Source organism: Mauremys reevesii, linkage group 1, assembly GCF_016161935.1.
Source record: "Mauremys reevesii isolate NIE-2019 linkage group 1, ASM1616193v1, whole genome shotgun sequence".
Taxonomy (NCBI): Eukaryota; Metazoa; Chordata; order Testudines; family Geoemydidae; genus Mauremys; species Mauremys reevesii.
The window spans coordinates 156,569,679-156,590,630 of NC_052623.1; the positions used below are offsets into that span (position 1 = coordinate 156,569,679).

Sequence of the window (20,952 nt, forward strand, 5' to 3'; positions counted from 1 at the left end):
ACCAGGATTTTCTATCAACAGCATCAATACCAGCATGTTTAAATATGAAATCAAAGGCCTTCACTTCTCATCTATTTTAGAAAATATTTTTGAAAAACCTAAATAAAAAAAATACAAAGACAAGAAAGAGTTGACTACCTATGTTCAGCCCTCTCAAAGTGAGCCTAGTTTAAGGGAATAATCATATATTTCAGAAATGAATAAGCCATATATTTACTTCCTTCAACCTGAAGCATTCAGTGTATTGTATTTGCTTTAAACATAGGGTCCAGAGATCTTTTTCTGAATAATCCCCAGCTCCATCAGATTACTAGTATAGAAAGTGACTTTGTAAATAGAAACAATCCAGCATATTTTAAATAGATTTTTAACGAAAGGTGCCTTCTTATAAATATAAGAAAGTACTTTACATTTACAAACCTACAAAATACATGAAGTCGTGGTATTAGGCACAGGCGCTGGCTTCCTTCTTGCCCCAGGGGGTGTTCAACCACTGCTCCGCCCCAAGCCCTTACTCCACCCCACCTCTTCCCATCCCTGCTTTGCCCCCACCACCTCTCTTCCTGCCCAGTTCCACCCCTTCCCCCAAGCGTGCCCTGTTCCCACTCCTCTCCCTCCCCCACAGCACCTCCTGCATAGCTGATCTTATAGCCCTGGTATCTGGCTGCTCAAAATTAGCAGACAGTCTATCTGCCTCCCTCCTGTGGAAACTTTGCCTCTCAGATATTACTGAGCACACAGCAAGCAGCTAGAACCACAGGGATATTACTTTCAATGAGGTCTAATGAGCAAATTGTGCCAGCAACTCTTTAAAGGGCCAAAGACACATTCAACCACCATTCTGCACTTGTTGAGCCAATTGCTGAGCGATCCTTGCTGCTGTCCAGGTGTCCGGCTCCATGAGCCATGGGAGGAAGTGGTAGGCAGGGTCTCCCAGGATCACTATTGGCATTTCAACGTCACTAAGGGTTATTTTGTGTTCCAGAAAGAAAGTCCCTGCTTGCAGCTTTCTGAACAGATGTGTGTTCTTAAAGATGTGTGTGCATGCCCCTTCCCGGACCATCCCACCTTGATGTTGGTAAAACACCCCAGTGATCCACCAGTGCTTGCAGCACCATTGAAAAGTAGCCCTTTTTGTTTATGTACTCTTTGGCAAGGTGGTCTGGTGCCAAGATAGAGATGTGTGCGCCATCTATCGCCCCACCGCAGTTAGGGAACCCCGTTACGGCCAAACCATCCAGTATCTCCTGCACATTGCTCAGAGTCACTACTCTTCTGAGCAAAAGGCAATTAATGGCTCTGCTTGGATCACAACAAGCCCTACAGTGGATTGACCAACTCCACATTGATTCCCCCATTGATCAGTAGCAATCTGGCATTGCAAGCTTCTCCACAGTGTTCACCACTCGCTTTTCCAGTGTCAGAGCAGGTCTCCTTTTAGTGCAGGGCTGGGGAGAGCTCCGCACAGTTTCTGGCAAGCGGCCTTGTACATACAAAAGTTCTGCAGCCACTGGTCATTGTCCCATAACTGGATAACAATGCGATCCCATCAGTCAGTGCCTGGTTCCCAGGACCGGAAATGGCACTCCACTGCATTCAGCTGCTGCGCGACTGCCAACAGCAACTGGGAATTGTTTTGTTCTATGGTTTCCAGCAGGGCTGCTTGAAGGACATTGCCATGTTCTGTGCAGCAGTTCCCCTCCTAGCTCTGGAAATACTGCAGGATAAGGCATGTGATATTTGTAATGCTCACAATAGTGCACAGCAGAGCGGGGGCCAACCTTCTTGGGATATGGCATATGTGTGGCTATGCCAGCCTTTTGAAAAAAAGGCGCAAAATATTATGGGTTCCAGTTGAAATCGGGGAGTGAGAGAGAAAACTGCACAATCGGACATTGAAGCCACGTTCCCAGTCCCCCCTGGCAGGCATTGCACGCCCTTCCCAAAAACCCCTGCAGCGAGTTGCACTGTGGTATAGCTGCTCACAGTGCACTGGCGTGGACAGGCACTGCTGACTTAATTACTGCGGCGGCTGGATGTCAACTTAACTGAGGCCTTGGCTACACTTGTAAATTTGCAGCGCTGCAGCAGGGTGTGAAAACACACCCTCTCCAGCGCTGCAAAGCGCCAGTGTGGTCAAAGCCCCAGCGCTGGGAGCGCAGCTCCCAGCGCTCTAGATTATTCCGCACAGGGAGGTGGAGTACGGACAGCGCTGGGAGAGCTCTCTCCCAGCGCTGGCGCTTTGACTACACTTAGCGCTTCAAAGCACTGCCGCGGCAGCGCTTTGAAGTGCAAGTGTAGCCAAAGCCTGATGTTGACTTAAGTTTGTAGTATAGACATGCCTCTAGTTCTTGCAGGCTAGATAACATTCTTTGATCATAGGTTGTGTAATTCTATGCCTGTCACATACTTAACAGAAAATACATTTGAGAAAAGTTTTTAGAGTGTTAAAAAAATGTCTGGGTGCTATTTTGCCCATACTTTTTCCCTTTGCTTTTCAAGTGTGGCTCCCTTAATACCATGAGTTTGCTCTACAGACAGCTGAGTCAGAGAAAAAAGGTAAGCAATTTTTAGAGGTTTTAAACCCTAATATAGCTTTTTTTTATGAATAAAAATGTCACGACTTAAAATTCTATTATCGGAGGGTTTTCCAGGTCTAGAACCAAGTGCTGTGCGCTCCACTGAAAAGCTGTGAATATTCCCTTTGCCACACTAACTTGATCAATATCCTTCTTTGATAATGTAAATAATTCTCTAGACAAGGGAAATGTTGTAGACTGAATATATCTGGACTTCAGTAAAGCATGTGATACAGTGCTACATGGGAAATTATTAGTAAGACTGGTTTCAGAGTAGCAGCCGTGTTAGTCTGTATCCACAAAAAGAACAGGAGTACTTGTGGCACCTTAGAAACTAACAAATTTATTTGAGCATAAGCTTTCGTGGGCTGCAGCCCGCTTCTTCGGATGCATGGAATGGAACATATATTGAGGAGATATATATACACATACAGGGAGCATGAAAAGGTGGGAGTTGTCTTACCAACTCTGAGAGGCCAATTAAGTAAGGAAAAAAAAAACTTTTGAAGTAATAATCAAGATAGCCCAGTACAGACAGTTTGATAAGAAGTGTGAGATTAATTCCTGGATTACTGTGTCTGATTCTCGTCACTCATGTTCAAGAAAGATGAATTCAAATTTGGAACAGAGGCACAGAAGGGCTACTAAGAAGATCAAGAGAATGGAGGGCCTAGCTTATGAGAGGAAAGTGAAAGAGATTGGTTTGTTTAGCCTAGCAAAATGAAAGCCGAGACCAGGTATGACTGCTTTCTATAAACACATCACAGGGGCAAACTTCAGGGAAGGAGAAGAGCTATTTAAGATAAAGGACAATGTTGAAACAAGAACAAATGGGTATACACTGGCCAGGAGTAAATTTAGATTAGAAATTAGAAGACTAAGTTTCTAACCATTAGAGGAGTGAGGTCTAATAGGAGTAGTGTGGGCAAGAAACTTAACTGGTTTTAAGATGGTGCTTGATAAGTTTATAAGAGATCATATGACCTGGTTGCCTGTGATAGCAAGGGACTGGATTCAGTGAATCAGGAAGTCCCTTTGAGTCTATAAAAGCAGCAAAGAGTCCTGTGGCACCTTATAGACTAAGACGTTTTGGAGCATGAGCTTTCGTGGGTGAATACCCACTTCGTCGGATGCACTACATGCACGAAAGCTCATGCTCCAAAACGTCTGTTAGTTTATAGGGTGCCACAGGACTCTTTGCTGCTTTTACAGATCCAGACTAACACGGCTACCCCTCTGACCTTTGAGTCTATGTTCTTAGTTACAAAGTTATAAAGATTTGCACAACTGTGTATATTTACATTTTGAGGGTAAAATAACTTGATAAGACCTGGCTGTTTTTCAGTTTTATTTAAATATACATTAACATATGCATAACATAATTTATATTTAACAGTGTAAGACAAACACCCACCCATCACCTAACTTCAGCTGTCCTTACTTATACATTTTAGATTCATCTCCAACAAAGATTAAACTAATGATTAGATACTTATGCAAGAGATTAGTAGTGGATGTGTTCCTGTTTTAGATGCACTAAAAGATTTGATGATAAAGCCACAGCTAAAATAAGGGCATATAATGGTATACATCTTTAAAAATATGAAATGAAGCAGCATTGGGAAAGGATGCTATTTTATTTCACAATAACCCTAACAGAAGAAGGCACCTGCTTCCTTTTTCTGCTTTTTAATTAGTAATCTGTTGGGGATGAAATCCACTCCATCTACATAAAGCGTGACTAATGAGGTGTTATAAGGGTGGAGTACAAGAGTGCGTGAGATTTCTCAAATTCACACCAAAACCATGGCTAGGATGACAGGCTGCAACAAAGCCACAGCAGCTAATATTCCATCCAACTTATCGTCTGGAACAAGGTCTGCAGCACCTTCATGATATTTGCATGTGCTGTTGGATCAAGTGGATCAGTATGTACGATTTCATGGCTCTTGCTCTGGCCTACCCCTACCATGACCACTACAGCCTGGCCAATATCGGCTGGTGTGGCGATACATTCCATGGTGTGCAGTGTGCAATGATGCAGATAGCCTAGTGCTTTCACTCTGGATATACACAGACATTTAGATATGCTTCAATGCATTTCATTGTTACAGGTTTACTAATATTATTTTTGAAAATTAAAACTATAATAGTTTAATCAAAATGTAAGCATCACTGCTAGTTATTTTTATTCCTTAATTTTTAAATACCTTAATTTTTTGTAATTTTTTTTTTACATATGCTCTTCCTTTTTACATATTATATTACACACACAAACAAGGATATACATGTACACACTTCTACTTTCAGCTGTTATTTTTAGGACATGAAAAAAGTAACAGACTGGTTCTGAAGGTGGTCTCTAAATTTTCACATGGCAATGCACACTCAGATATTTGGAGGGTGGAATCAAATCCTTTATTTGTTTCAGATCTCTGACTTTCAACTCTAATAGCCAGACCACTAGATTTGGGCAGAAATTTGTTGCATTTATGAAATTACGTGTGGTCAGAAAAACACATTAAGCCCCATCAACAATAACTATTCCATACTGGACACAGAAATGGATGAGAAGCTTTCAACCAGATAAGAACACGAGTCTGCAAGAGACAGCAGGGTCTACAATATGCAGTAAAGCAGCAGGAGCCTGAGCCAGAGAGCATTAAAGTAGTGCCCCATCCATATCTGAAGATATTTTCCAAGAAGCTTCCCACTACTGCATAAGGAAATGAGTAGACTAGCTACTTTTATGAAGAGCTAATCAGAGTAATGCACTGCAGTAGCTTCTGCTTTACAGTCCATTATTATCTAGCACTCACAAGTTTAGGAAGTATTTGCTGAAGTATCATTAAAAGTTAACCTGCAATAATATTTCAGTAATGGTGAGCACTGAGTATTACAATGAAGATTAACTTCTAATGATATTTTGCAAATATGTTTACTGTGAATCAGTGTGTTCCAGCATCCACTTCAATTGTGGATGTTCCCTAACTAGCTCTTCACAGAAACATTGGCTTCCTGAAGCAGTGGCCACTTAGAACCCACCTTATACTTTAGAAATGTATGGTCCAATAATCTGCCTTCAAAAGGTATGTGGGCTAATGGTCATGAACAAGGATATTGTTTCCTTGATTTAAATATAAAGAAATTACCCTCACATGAACAGTTTTATAATTTGCAAACTGTACAAGAAAATCTCTGTAGACTACTTTTGTAACTACTTATAGATGAACACTAAATAAACTACTTCTTGGTTTACTCACACTGGCACAGAAAAGACTGTTTGCAGCTGTGCTACAGGGGATTCATCCACAGGGGAAGGCAGGTGTTTGCACCACCACCTTCTCTTGGGGGTTCTGCAATGGTTCAAACTGTGCCATGGGCTCCAGAGAAATATCACCACTGGAGGCTCCCCAGGGAATGCATTGAACCAGTGTGTTCTTAGCTGCCTGATCATGCCCCCTTCTTCAGCCAATGCCACCCACGTTTGAGGTGTGCTAATCACAGGTCTGGGCTCCCAGCAAAGGAGGAGTTACGGGTGCCCTTCCAGTGTGCTTTCCATCACTGGAACCTTTTCCAAGGATCTGCCAGGGAGTTTTTATACTACGTTTCACTAATTTTGCTTAGCAAAACCCATGCATTCTAAATACTTCAAGACCTAATTGCATACAACATTTCAGCATCAGGCTTTTAAAAACACGTTCAAGACTTAAAACCTAATGTTATTTAAAGAAGGTGGGTCAGGCACTGCATTTCTAGATTACTGCATGTCTCATGGACGACTTCTCAGTTTGTTGAAGCACCTTTTTGGCAATGTTCACTTTAACAAACTCTCTCTAGCCTTGATTCTTCCCTGTTAAGTTTCTGATTTAGATAATTATCAATTATTGACTAACAAATGTTTTCCTTAAGAGTATCTATTCCTGCCCCCCCATCTACTATAAAACTGTTTTTCTTCCAAGTTTGTATTAAATGTGATTATATTAACTGTATCAGATTTTTAAAAAATATTTCTGTATGTACACACATATATACACTTTCAAAACACATCCCACTCATTCAGAATGGTGTACTCATTTTATACACATTACTCAATTCCTGCTACACACAATCTTCTTGCCCCTATTCTATATATCATAAGCTGACAATAAAATACATCTTGAAGTTGCAAAGAACTCTGTTTTCTCTTGACAATAGAGTATCCAACTCTCCCCACCTCTCAACTCTAGCTAACCTAAGTGGTCATGAATATGCAACTGAACCAGAGGTTATGGCAGCAACAGAGCTACCTTTTCTTGTGATGACAGTCCCATTTACCCAATTTTTAAAACTTAGCCAAAAATATACAGTATCTATTTTGTCTTATTTTTATTTGTCCTTGTATAAAAATCAGGATCACAGAAGACCATAAAACAAATTGCACTAAAAACTGTTAAATTCTGCTAAAGCAGTAGCAACCCCTCTTTCACTGGATCATATTAATGTCAGTTACTTAGTGATCATAGCCACAAATGCAAAGGACTAGTACTGTTCTCTAATAGAGTAAGATCTTAAAGTTAACATTCAAGTAAGTAGAGGGCACAGTAAATTTCAAAGTACAGGGTACCTGTTAATACCTGGAGCATGCTACAAATCCTGAACATCCCAATTGGGATTAACATTTAATTCTGAGAAATCCTAAGAGAATACAAAGGCATAAATAAATCAAACTATTCTGTATGCAAAATGTGGTTGAAGTGATACTGTCTGATCAAATTTAGCCCCAAATTTAGGTTCTGTAAAAATTATTACTTATCATTTGTATTGTGTTGGTGGCCTAAAGGCTCCAAACAGGTTGGGGGCTCATTGTTCTAGGTCCTTTATAAAAAACATAATAGGCTTTCATAAAATTCAACACAACTAGAAAATGTTTCCATGAAATTATTGTTTATTAGAATTTGAATAGTTGAAAAATGTTTAAACTATTGTTTAAAATGGAATAAATAAATAACTGCACTATTTTGATAGTGCACGAGAACCTGACCATAAACAAAAGCCTTATTCATGATTACTGAGGGAAATTCAAAAAGCAAACATTGTAGTTGTATTATTATTTTAAACTAATTTTCATACAACCAGAGAGGGGAGATACACAGCATCATCCTATTTCTGCCCACACTCCTCTCTCACTCTTGTTCCCCTGGATAGACCCGGACCACAAAGAGAGGCCTCTGCAGAGTGAAGGGGAAGAATGTGCCATGAATGCATGCAAACCCTCTCCTCTCCGTTCCACCCAAAAGTGGGGAGATTCACAGGCAGGTCCTTTTGAGGGTGGGTCTTGGGGCATGATCTGGTCCATGATTTTGTTAATGTTCCTGAAACAAAATCTGATTGTGCACTTCCCCAATTTCCTTCAAAGGCCTTTGCAAGAGAAAAATCATATAAACCCAGAAGATTCCAGAAGAATAATAAGGCTGACACTTTTTTCTGAAAGGCTGAGTAAAACCCCTTCAGCTGTTTTGGAGTTTACTAAAGATGATTCTTCCCTGCCTGCCCCACACATACCAATGCCAATTTTGCTATTTTAAAAACTCAACTGCATGTTTATTTAAACAGGGCTACAGCAAAAATGACCGAAGACTGACATTTCATATAGGCATAGTCCCCACTGAGGAATTTTGCCTTTAATTGGTTTGAAAAAAAAAATCTGTTTTAATTTAGCAATAGATACTGGTTTCACCATTTGAAAACTGCATACCGATCACAGGCAGTAGATGTTTTTATCACACATATGGGCACACAATTCACTAAGGGATGAAGTTTTGCCACTCTTTACATTTAGTACTTTACTGCATGTAAAGTAAGGGTGATGGAAGTTTATTCTTGGTTCAAAGGACTTACAAGCTCCACCGAAGTCAGTGGAGACAAAGGTGCACTAGTTGATTATCTTACTTTTTTCTCCATACAACCTATAATTTAACCCAGGGGTCAGCAACCTTTCAGAAGTGGTGTGCCGAGTCTTCATTTATTTACTCTAATTTAAGATTTCGTGTGCCAGTCATACATTTTAACGTTTTTAGAAAGTCTCTTTCTATAAGTCTATAATGTATAACTAAACTATTGTTGTATGTAAAGTAAATAAGGTTTTTTTAAATGTTTAAGAAGCTTCATTTAAAATTAAACTAAAATGCAGAGGCTCCTGGACCAGTGGCCAGGACCCGGGCAGTGAGAGTGCCACTGAAAATTAGCTTGCGTGCCACCTTCGGCACCTGTGCCATAGGTTGCCTACCCCTGATTTAACCTATAATTAAAAGTCATAGGAAATTAAGTGAAAAAAACCTAGCAATAATGTAATATGACCAAGAATTAGTAAGTCAGGAAATTTCAAAAATAAAGGCAACGTTAACTCAACCAAGTTGCACTTTTCCTATTCTTTTTTCCCTGGTTAAATGTTAAGAATACATTACTCTGTTATAAAATGTTCTGTCTACAACATATAGCAGAGAATGCACAATATGGTTGTTTTAAAATGCCATGGCAATTGCAATCTTAGGAATTCCCTAGATTTGAGTTCCTGACCTTACAATCTTAACGTTTAATATTGGGCTTCTGTATTTACCGTACAGAAAATCAAAATTTAAAGGCTTAATGAGTAGCCCCCAAAAGGATAGCAGTTGCAATCCATGCATTAGCAAAAAGCAGATATTTAAGGTAAACACAAAATTGTCATTATAGCAAGTTAACTGAAGGGTGCAGTTTCTTAAAAACGCAAGAATTATTTTAACGAATTGTGCACACAAATACAGTGAAGAGGGTACCCACAACAAATTAATCTGTCCATGTCTGATGACTAACTCTGTCTCCCAGAAGTTAAAGCTTCTGACTGCTTGTCTACATAAAAGGAGCTTGCTTCTTTGGGAGGAGGACACAGTTCACTTTCCACTTTCAAGCTAACAGTCTGAAATGGGAAGTTTTAACCTATCACTTCAAATTTTCAAAGATTCCTTTTAACTAGTAAAAAAAATTCCTTGCTCTACACAAAAGTTGTCATGTCATCTGGAGAAAACAAACATTTTATTATCTTGAAAAAATGAAGTCCATCACAGATTATATGAATTTAGATTCACTGGCTGATCTAATCTATAATGGAGTCATTAACAAGGGCAGAACCAGCTATCCCATCTCTAATCTGTCCAGTCTGGTTACTGGAGGGATAATTAATGAGAAATATGAAATGAGATTCTGACAGAACTGTGGTGGACAGTTCTCACAGGGGCAGTTTTGGACAATGAAATGCTATCACTTCTAGAACTAGAAGGCTACAGTTTGAAGTAGTAATCTTGGCACTTTTTTTTCCCTTGTGACATCATATAGCACATAAATCTGCAGAAATATATGACTGCAGAAGAATTACAGATATTGGACAAATTCTATTTTCTGTTATACCTGTGTAACTCTGCAGTTACATAGGTGAAATTAAGAGCATAATTTAACCATATGCTCATATAATATTGGTTATGTTTGTCGTTTGATCCAGATCAGGTGCAGTGTCCCACCCATATCTGTGCATGCTCCAATAAGGTACATATTAACTACAGATAAAAACTAAATGTTTATAAATTATATGTAGCTACAAACTAAATATTAAAATAGTAATACACAATATACAATACTTGGAAGGCCATTTCATAGTTTAGGGTTGGACAACAAGGCTTCTGCCAATTAGGAAGAATTATTTTAATAAAAGGGTATGAAAAGGCCAACTCAAACCGAATCCATTCTTTAGGACATAAATATCCCTGTGAAAACAGTTTATAGTAGAAAAAAGCCATGAGAAAGTAATCAACTGGAGGAGAACTTCATAGCAAAGCCAATTCTCTAGGTAGCATTTAAATTAAGTAACCAAAATGGAGAACAGGCCATTTTCTTTTAAAATTATTAGGGCACTGAAATTACTTCCACATGAACAACTTGTTTTCTCATGTTTTTTGAGCTTCAAGCTAGTAAGGATAGTTTAATATATTGTTTACAAATTGCTAGAACTTTCATAACTATGCTAGTCCTACAGTACAACAATATTATAAGAATTTTAACTTCATTCATAGAAGCAGGATTTTTAATAGTATTCCTTTACAACTGTCTGTCTTCTTGTAAGTTCTTGTTCTTTATTCATTCTTCAAAATAATACGAAAAAGAAAAATAAATTAAACCTATTTCTTTATGTAGGAATGAGGGAAAACTTTTTCCCCCCCAAGGCCCAGTGAAAGTTTACACCTCCCAGAGTTTGGTGTATCAAGATGACAGCAGACAGTATCTTTTAATCAACAGCATCACAAACTTCTCTCAAGATGATCCATCCAGGAAGAACAGTGAGAAATCTCTTTAAGCTGAACTTGGATCGCATTCTGAAATCAATATTACATTTCTGCAGCATCTTAACTTATAAAAATCTTCCAGGACCTATTTCCTGATGCCAAATATCTGAGATCACATGGGGCTACAAAAAATACTTATCTAATTTACTTAGGAAAAAGTAGAAAATGAACGATTCTACTTTCTTTGGCTGGAGAAGAAGTTAATGTAAAAGCAGAAAAATACACCTAAAGGCACGTTATATATAACAGTGGAGACTGATTAAAACTACCCACTACCCCCATACTGCCCGGCCACGCTGGAGGAAAGACAGGAGGCAGTGAATGCGGTTTAATTAGGCCACAATTTTATTAACTTAAAAAATGTGGGGAAATCTGCCAATAAATTGTACAATGGAGGTCATGATCATTCTCTTATTTCACATAATCCCCAACCTGATCCCAGCTATCCCGTTGCTGGGACCTTGCCACCCACCCCACCTATAAGGTTTAAGGAGATTTAAAAGGATGGGGGTTGGCTCTCCCTGTACCAGACGCAGAAGCTCTGAACCCTCTTCCCTTCTGAAGCTCCCTTAAGGGATGCTTTCCTTTAAATCCTTTTCTGGTACATTTTATCCAATGACTGTACCCTTCCATAACAAGTAGATACACTTCTTTTTTCATATTGCTGATGTAGAGAAGCAACTACAATTTCACCTGAAGTTGATAGAGCCAGATGGCTACATCAAGAGTAGCAGAATTTATTTTAGTGATGCCTCCTTCATATTTATAAATTGGGCAGTAGGTGGTGATATGTTTGATGGCCTCTCATGAGGATCCACACTCGAATGCTGGCGAATCATTGATCTTCCATTTGTGCATTAGATGTCCATATCTACCATGGTTGGTTTGGATTCAGTTCAGAGTTGACCAAGATGTCCGTGGAAGATTGAACCCAGGAACTTTCTGTGTGGGATCCGGCACAAGGAGCTTATTTTTAAAGTCTTGTTAAGCCCAGTCTGCTTTCCAAGCCTCCTTCTGGTCATTTAGCCTCATGCAATCAGGCTATGAATGTTCCCAGAAAGGCATGCGGGGCTTACGATGTTGGGGGAGTGTGTGTGTGGGGGAGTGTTGTCGAGGTCTTGGTGGAGAGGAAGACATCTGTTTGCCTGGATTCGCTGAGCTTCGCAGAGTGTTGCAGCAGTTTGGTGAATCAGCGGGGGAATGATGTTAGAACAGGTAACCATGGTGTTGGAGCTGACTTAAGGGTTCCAGTGATGCACTGCATCACTGTATTCAGCTGGGGGAGGGCATAGTTCAGTGATTTGAGCATTGGCCTACTAAACCCAGGGTTGCGAGTTCAGTGCTTGAGGGGGCCATTTGGGGAACTAGGGTAAAGATCAGTCCTGCTTTGAGCAGGGGTTGGACTAAATGACCTGAGGTCCCTTCCAACCCTGATATTCTATGACTCTACATTGTGTGTGGCTGCATCTGCTCCATACCAGTGCACAATATTCACACACTAAAAATCCACTACTAATTTTACATACTAAGTTGTGACCTTATAATTTAATCACTCTGTGGGGAAGGTGAAAAAACCCACATCATTTCAGCCAATCTTCCAGTGAAGGAAAAAAGGGGCAACTAGAGTAATGTTCACAGTGGGCCATGAAGGAACCCAGTCTTTTTTCAGATTTCATGGGTGGGCAGGGGGGTGCTGCCAGCTTGATACTGGTTAAAGAGGGCTTCTTTGGGAGCGCATGAGATATAAATACCCCACTTTTTCTTCCTGTCAGTGGGAGGGGCCAACCTGGTCTAGCCAACCATTTCCTACTCCTACCTGTTTTGTTCGGGTAAACTTTTCTCTTCCTCTCCCTCTACTAGTAGTTGCAAAGGGAGCCCTTAGAGAGGAGACAACCTCTCTTCTTCTGGCCAGCTGGACAATGACAAGCAGCATACAGTTGCGGTGAGCACACAGTAATGGAGTATGGTACATGGAAAATTTCAGATACAATATGTTTGTGGGTGGATGGTGATTTCCATCAGTTCTATTTGTTCATCTCCACAACACAACCTGCCAGCTGAAGGCTCTTTGTTGTTTTCAGATTAGCAGAATGCTGATATGATAGTGAGGACTGCTATCACAATATCTGACCCAGCTGCAGTACCTGTTCACCCACTGGAAGAGGAGGGGGGAGGGATAGCTTAGTGGTTTGAGCATTGGCTTGCTAAACCCAGGGTTGTAAGTTCAATCCTTGAGGGGGCCACTTAGGGATCCAGGGCAAAAATCAGTACTTGGTCCTGCTAATGAAGGCAGGGGGCTGGATTCAATTTCTAGGAGATACATATATCTCCAATTATTTAAAAAAATTAATTTAATTTATTTGATTCTACCTGGCTGCATTAAAACTACCAAAATTAAAAAAAAAGTAAAGTAAAGAAAAGGGAAATCTAGTGGGAAGTGCAAAAGATGAATTCTGTATCATGTTTTAATTAACCCAAACAAACTATTATGCTGAACTTAGGTTCTAAGCTACAGAACATGCTTCTGCAGTTTGAGACCTGGAATGAATTACTTATTATTTGACCATTTCCCTCTTTTGGTCAAGAACAGGGGCAGCTCTAGGATTTGCGCCGCCCCAAGCAGGGCAGCATGCCGCGGGGGGTGCTCTGCCGGTCGCCGGTCCTGCGGCTCCCGTGGACCTCCTGCAGACATGCCTGCAGAGGGTCCGCTGGTCCCGCGGCTCCAGTGGACCTCCTGCAGGAGTGCCTGCGGATGCTCCACCAGAGCCGCGGGACCAGCGGACCCTCTGCAGGCACGTCTGCAGGAGGTCCACGGAAGCTGCGGGACCAGTGGACCCTCCGCAGGCATGCCTGCGGGAGGTCCACCAGAGCCGCCTGCCACCCTCCCGTGGGACGCCGCCCCAAGTGCGGGCTTGGCGCGCTGGGGTCTGGAGCCGGCCCTGGTCAAGAACTCTGATCTTCAGCCCCCTGGCTGCTTCCTTGGAGATTGGAGAAGGTACTTCTGTGAACGCATCAGAGTAACTAATCCTGAGGTTGGATGCACTAATTGTGCGTCACAGTAACTGACAGCTGAGTCTTTATTCTTTATTTCTTTAAAAGGCAATTACTCCCTTCAAACCAGCCTTTTGTCTCACTGAGCAGTGCTCCTGCCTAGTCTATCATTTCAGCAGCCATGCTCTCATACTCCCATCGTGGTATGACTGTGCTGCATACTATAGCCGCACCATCGATTAGAGTCCCAGGCTTATTTTTTAGAACTCTACCTTCTGCTCCTCTACACAGATGGTAGGGGCCAATGCAGCTGAACAAAGGCTCCCAAGGAGTTTTGCGCTTTTTCGCTATGGTACACATGTCAATTTGAGAGGGAGAGCATACCTTATATTCATCTCTCTTGCACAGTGAAGTACTGTGTTATTGCTACACCACAAAGCTGGTCATAAGCAAGGGATTTAATAGAAGATACTTTGACTGGAAATATTTCTCTTTCTTTAAGTGAAAACATACATTTTACCCAACATACGTGAAATTTTCTGCAAGAGACTCAACTCACAGTTAAAAAACATTGTTGGCTCTTGAAATAAGCTGAAGGTTATTAAGCCCTGCCCCAAAGCATCACAGTCATCTCCCAGATGATCCATCCAGGACGAGTAGTGAGAAATCTCTTTTAGTTGCACTTGGATTACATTCTGAAATCTGTATGAATTTACAATGTAATACTAAGGCTTTTTCAACTGTGCGAGAGAAGGTAAACACAAGTTTCCATTTTGTAAACAGACGGAAAAAGAATGGTTTAAAACAATTTATCAGACACCACATACATCAACGGTGGCAGTAGATTTACAAATAACGTGTGCAACTTAAAATGCATATGCAATTTGCAAATGTACTGCTTTTTCTGTACAAGAATTGGGAATCTAAATTTGACATACATTTTAAATATAATTAATTGTTAAAGTGTTATACAATATATAGGAGAGTTGCAAAGAATAAAAGCCAACAAGTAATATGACCATCATAACACATTTTAAAAATTTCTATATTATTCCACCACAACGTGCCTCTAGTGATTTCATGTAACTGTTTACACATCTACATTATCTCTTATGTAAGAAAAACTCCTCTGCTAGCATACACATTTCTACAAATTCATCATTAATCTTGTAAATTAGATGCTCATATGATAGAATTCTTGCTATTTCAAAATACTTATATTTTACAGCTGGAGTGCATATACTCTTATACTTTTTCAGGATTTTCTCTATGCACAGACAAGACCAGCTACAATTTATTTTTAGAAACCATTTGTACTCCCAAATATTTGAAATGTGTTGTTTTTTAAACAGAACAATACATGTGTTAAATGAATTCTTGGTTCAGAAATAGCAGAGGCAGAGGTATTGTTTATGTATTCAACTACCACTGTTTGTGTGAGAGAAAATGGCACACTTAATTAAATGAACTCTAAGGAGTTTCAACTTCTATTCTACACCTCTCCCTTTTTTCAGTTGTTCATAACCTTTTCAAACACATTCCTTTGGAGCTGAAACCTGAAACGTTCCATAGGTTAGTCTCAGTCCAAAGGTGAACTTTTCTGGGGAGAGGAAGTTTAAGCAAACTGAACAAAAAATGATTTTCTTATTACAAACTACCCAAAACCAAATAAATAAAACAGAAACAGCTGCTCTGGCCTCTCTCTCAACCAGGTTACACACATGTAGTATTTTCTATTCCTCTTTCTCTCAAGTTTAATGTATTAATGTGTTGTCACTGTACATCCTTGGATATATAGGATATGCAATTTAGCCAAGTTTCCAAAACTACCCTAACTTTTGAAACTTTCTGACTTGCAATCTTGCTCTTATATCCTTAACTTGTATTCATGCCATATTTGTACATCAAAACACCCCACAAATGCACCTATTTCTCTCAATTTCCTTCTATGTAGGTATGATGGGGTATCTGAGCCTCACACTGGTGCCCTAAAGGTTAAAAAACAGCTCTGGGCCCAGCTGGCCTCACCTAGCCACACCTGCTAGGCATGCTCACATTGGAGGCTGGGCTCAAAAGGGAGAAGCTCACCTCAGTCTAGGAGAACACCTTAGGGAAACAGATGTGTGCTGCAAGCTCCTGCAGAGGAACTGACAGGACTCCATAAGGCTAAGACCAGGCCCCACTGGCAAATCACCATACAACCTTCACCCCTCAGATGCTAGGAATAATGGGCTGTGGCTGACAGATAGGGCCCTAACAAATTCATGGTTCATTTTGGTCAATTTCATGGTCAGAGGATTTAAAAAATTATAAATTTCATAATTTCAGCTATTTAAAGCTGAAATTTCACGGTGTTGTAATTGTTGGAATCCTGATCCAAAAAGGAGCTGCGTATGTTTGTGTGTGGGGGTTGCAAGGTTATTGTAGTGGGGGTTGTGGTACTGCTACCCTTACTTCTGCGCTGCTGACGGTGGTGGCGCTGCCTTCAGAGCTAGGCAGCTAGAGAGCGGTGGCTGCTGGCTGGGATCCCAGCTCTGAAGGCAGCGCCGCTGCCAGCAGCAGCAGTGCAGAAGTAAGGATGGCCTGGTATGGTATTGCCACCCTACTTTTGTAGGGCCCTACTGACAGAGGAAGACGCTCTGGAGCATGATCAGAAAGGACTCCTGGGGGGAATGCAGAAGGAGACCAGTGGTGCGGATGGAGGAACCGAAGCTGGGGTAAGAATTGGCCATGGAACAGGCGTAAGGGCACTGGCCCCTAGGCCACATATTTGAACTATTATACAAAGGCTACTGGGTTGGAACATAGTGGAACAGAGAGGGCCCAGGTTCCCCTACACCCAGCCACTAAACTCTCACCACTACATGTTACAGACAAAATCACTGCCACTAGGCAATGCTGCCAGATTTGGACTTCAACTTCCCGAAAGTAGGACAAAAGTCACTGGTAGAGAGGAAGAGGTAGCAAGCCAGCTTATAAAATTCATTATTTTCTATTTCCTTTCTACTGTGAACTTACAACTTAATGAAAGGATAACTTAAAGAAAAAGGTGTGTGTGCGCACGCACATTCCAGATGGGGTTTAGCCATTAATACAAGTGCTCTTGTGCCTCAAATTACACAAAAAGAGTGTATTAATGACCCACTTAAAAATGCCCTGTTTATGACATCTAACACACAAACAACATTCAAAGTAGTGAAAACAAACGCTGAACTAATGACTTTGAACCACACAAAGTGATTACATGGAGAATAAGAGTGTGGTTCCAATACAGAACATACAAGTTAATGTCAAGTTAATGAGAACAGATTCAAACATTGCCATTCAAGGTTAATCAGAATATACCAGTTTCTATTTTCTGTATTGTTTAGGAAATCCATTAGCAAAATGGTATTGAGGGATAGTCTCTCTCGGTTTCTTTTAAACTCAGGGATGAACACTAAAAACTCCTCTCTGGAAACAGAACTGATTGCTGCCACTTTATTTTCCACCAAAATGCACAATTTGGTAATATAGTATGCTCTGTTCTGAAAACGTAATAATCTTGGTGATAAACGTAAACAGGGTTAAAAGCATTTTTAAATGCATAAATAGATTATAAAGTAGGAATGATGAAAGCTAAATGACTACTATTTTTGGAAGAGACTTTCAAATTTATTAGTGCTAACATCAGGCTGTGATTAGGGAAAGATAAACAAACAAAAAACCTAACAGTAAAAGACCAAACATAGTCTTCAAAAGTATACATTTATCAGAGGAACTCCATAAATGTGCGGTGTTAGTTTTCCTTTGAAATATTACCATTAACTACACAGAAGAAGAGATACAGGAACAAGAACCCTTAAAATCAATGTACTTTATATATGTATTATTTATGCATATAAATGAAAAAACTCTTAAAGCAATAAAATGGCTACAACTTACAGACCAACGTCAAGTACACAGATACTCAGTAACGCTACAGTATATACATCAAGGCTATTCAATCTCTCTCAAACTAATTTTTTATGTGATATACTAGCAAACAGGTTAATAAAGTTCCACTGAAGTTTATAGCACTTTTTTCTATCACAGATATAAGTACACAAACATAACACCACTTACCTTAAAGTTTGCAGATATAACACAAACTTCTTAGGTAGGTAAGTAATAAACTTGCCTAGAACTATCTGGCTTAGGACAGACAGAAAGACACACACACACACAGACAAAGCTAGCAGCACAGACTGGCCCCAGACACACAAAAGCTGATATTGTTCTCTTGCTGAGTGAAAATTTCACTTGTAAATCGAAGGACATCTGTATTCAGAATCACCCACAAAAGCTGTCCCTGAGAGGTGACCAAACTGCTTGACTCAACAAGAGACAGATTTTACTGGTAGCCTTCAGTGCAGGCAGCTGTGTAATGGCAGCTTCTGGTTTTACCTTCTAGCAAACCTGCCTTCCTTTCAGCTAGCCATATAGATGGAACATGTTCTGCTAAGATCCTCCCCTAGGCAAAGCAATCATGCCCAAAGTATTCTTTAAAACAACTAATCATTAGGGTAAAAATCTGTGTCACACTGATGTAAAAAATAGCCATTCACGGATGTCTCCAAAATCAGTAACTAAATTCATGCTGTGCCAATACTGCTGACATACATAATACGCAATGCTTTGTGGTATCTACCTCATGAAAGTCAATAAAATACTTTAATCAAAGTATTTGATAAGGTATCTAAAATCTGCTGTTAGAAATAAAAACCTGTTCCACTACATTAAATTGTGCCATGCTTTTTCATTAAATAACTTGTATTCTTTACTTATTTGTGTTACTTTTTTTATTAATAATGCTACTTTCATTATGACCTAAGCTGGACATCAGAATCAGTCCATAAAGCTTTATACAGGCATAAAAATAGGAATATCTGCTTGAATTGGATGCAGGAATGTGCTGCATGATTCATTAGAATTTTTAACATCACATTTCCAAAAGAGAGGAAGGGACATGTTTCCCCGTGTAATACAAGTGACACTGTCCAATCTAAAACCACTCTCATTCTTTAAAAAAAATAATCAAGTATTAAATTTGATTGTATTTTTGTATGTTTCCCAAAATGATTGTTTCCCTCTCTTTATTGTAAACACATCTAATACTTTTGTAATGAATCATTTGGTTTTTTTGGAATTATCAAACTATTTCTGAATAAATTAGTTTTGATTCTGTATGATTACTGACAACCATACAAGAGGAACTATTTTGAAAGACCCTTCCAGGAGATGCACTAGTGCTTTGCAGAACTGGGCCCAAAATGAGTGCAGGATCCTGATCTTTACATAAAGAGAACTGTTCTCTAGCAGGGACAAAAACCACATTAAAAATACATCCGGTAGCTTTCCTGTTTTACACTTGTAATTTACTATCTGCAGGAAACAAGAGCTGAATTATACACTTTGTCACATGCATCTAAATTGATCACTACCAAAAACACCAATTTAAGAATTTTTTCCCTCTGAACTGTACACAAAAGTTTAGACACAAAAACTTACCTGGAATAGATCTACGTTGCTGTGGCATAGCAAATGTTGCACACTGTTTGTTTGAATTAGTATTTGATATTTTAGCTCACAAATGATATATACATGTCAGAGTTCCACAGATATTTACTTTGCAATGAAAAAAAAGTTGGATTTCCACTCTCCACATTAGTGCTTCTGTTTATATCATAACATATTAGTCTATAGTTTATGTTCTGAACTTATAAAACTATTGGAGAAAAAGTAATATTAAAAACACACACAAATAAGCTACCGTAATTAGACTTGTTGGTGATCTTTAAAGGGTAGGTGATCCAACAAAGAGTAGGTACAGTATACAGTTTAGGTTCTAGGAAAAATATGACCATAATCAAAAGGCTACAGTTACAGTTCAGACATCTCAGTTCATAGATATATATTTTATGTTGCACAGATTATCCTGTAAATTAAAAGGAATAAAAAGGCATTTTTGTTTTTGAACTCCTTCACCACTGGAATAAGCCTAAACAGATGAGTTTCTTAACACTGCAAGAAAAGCTTTTTCTTAATATAGCTTTTAAAATAGACATATATAAATGAACTCAAACAGTGAAATAGCAGAACACACTTTTTCGCTGTCCTGCCTATGAGTAACTTTATAAAGAAAGAATCCCCGCTTGATGTGTAAACTAAACTAGGGAAACTTAAAAGGGAAGGGATAATTTTCATCCATTTGTATAGAGAGCCTTCCTCTCTTTTGCCTTTAGAGAAGATTTAGTTTAGAAGTCAGGGAAGAGATTCCAATAGATAAATCACATGCTTAGTCTAAAAATAAGAACAACTCTTGAGAAAGAGGAGGAACATGTGAACAAATTTAACATATGGAAAAAGGCCAAGAACTGGGAAGCACAGTTTTTCATGCAACTGACATTTTGATTTGACAGTAAAAACTCCAAAACAGATCCTAAAAATCTTACTCAGCAGAAGATAATGGGTCAGAGAGTTTGTTCTGGTAGTCTCACTGACCCAAACCATTTCAAGGAGAACAAACTCTTCCTCACAGACTGTCACTGAAACATAGAACATGACCTTCCCAGAGGCAAAATGACATCATATCAATGTGTACAAACTGCCTAACCTGCCTTACTGAAATAAAAATTGTACTTAAATTTTTAAAAGAGATTTTGTTCTGTGTTGTTTCAAGATTTTAAACTTTTATTAAAATTTTGGTTTTGTATGACTTGTGTCACCACGTCTCCCCAAAGATTTAGTAATGGGCGGGGTCTTTTTCTCCTGTATTCAAAATATTCTAGTAAAATATTAAACATCCCTTGGCCCACTCCGCTTCCCGCAGCCCCCATTGGCCTGGGACGGCAAACCGCGGCCAGTGGGAGCCATGATCAGCTGAATCTGCTGACGCGGCAGGTAAACAAACTGGCCTGGCCCGCCAGGGAGCTTACTCTGGCGAGCTGCATGCCAGAGGTTGCCGAGTCCTGTTTTAATGTATCCTTTATACCTCAGAAAAAAGTGGT

General features: G+C 39.6%; 1 protein-coding gene across 13 annotated transcripts in view; it reads right to left on the reverse strand.

Annotated features, from left to right (window-relative positions):
- Positions 1-20,952, reverse strand: part of CASK (calcium/calmodulin dependent serine protein kinase) — a 407,811-nt gene that overhangs the window by 72,303 nt on the left and 314,556 nt on the right. Inside the window, exon 1 of one of the 13 annotated variants that reach the window (XM_039525910.1) lies at positions 18,029-18,085. The exons of the other annotated variants lie outside the window; for them this stretch is intronic. The gene's annotated coding sequence lies outside the window, so the exon portion shown is untranslated. Of the gene's footprint in view, positions 1-18,028; positions 18,086-20,952 lie in introns of those variants that run through there. 13 annotated transcript variants of the gene reach the window in all.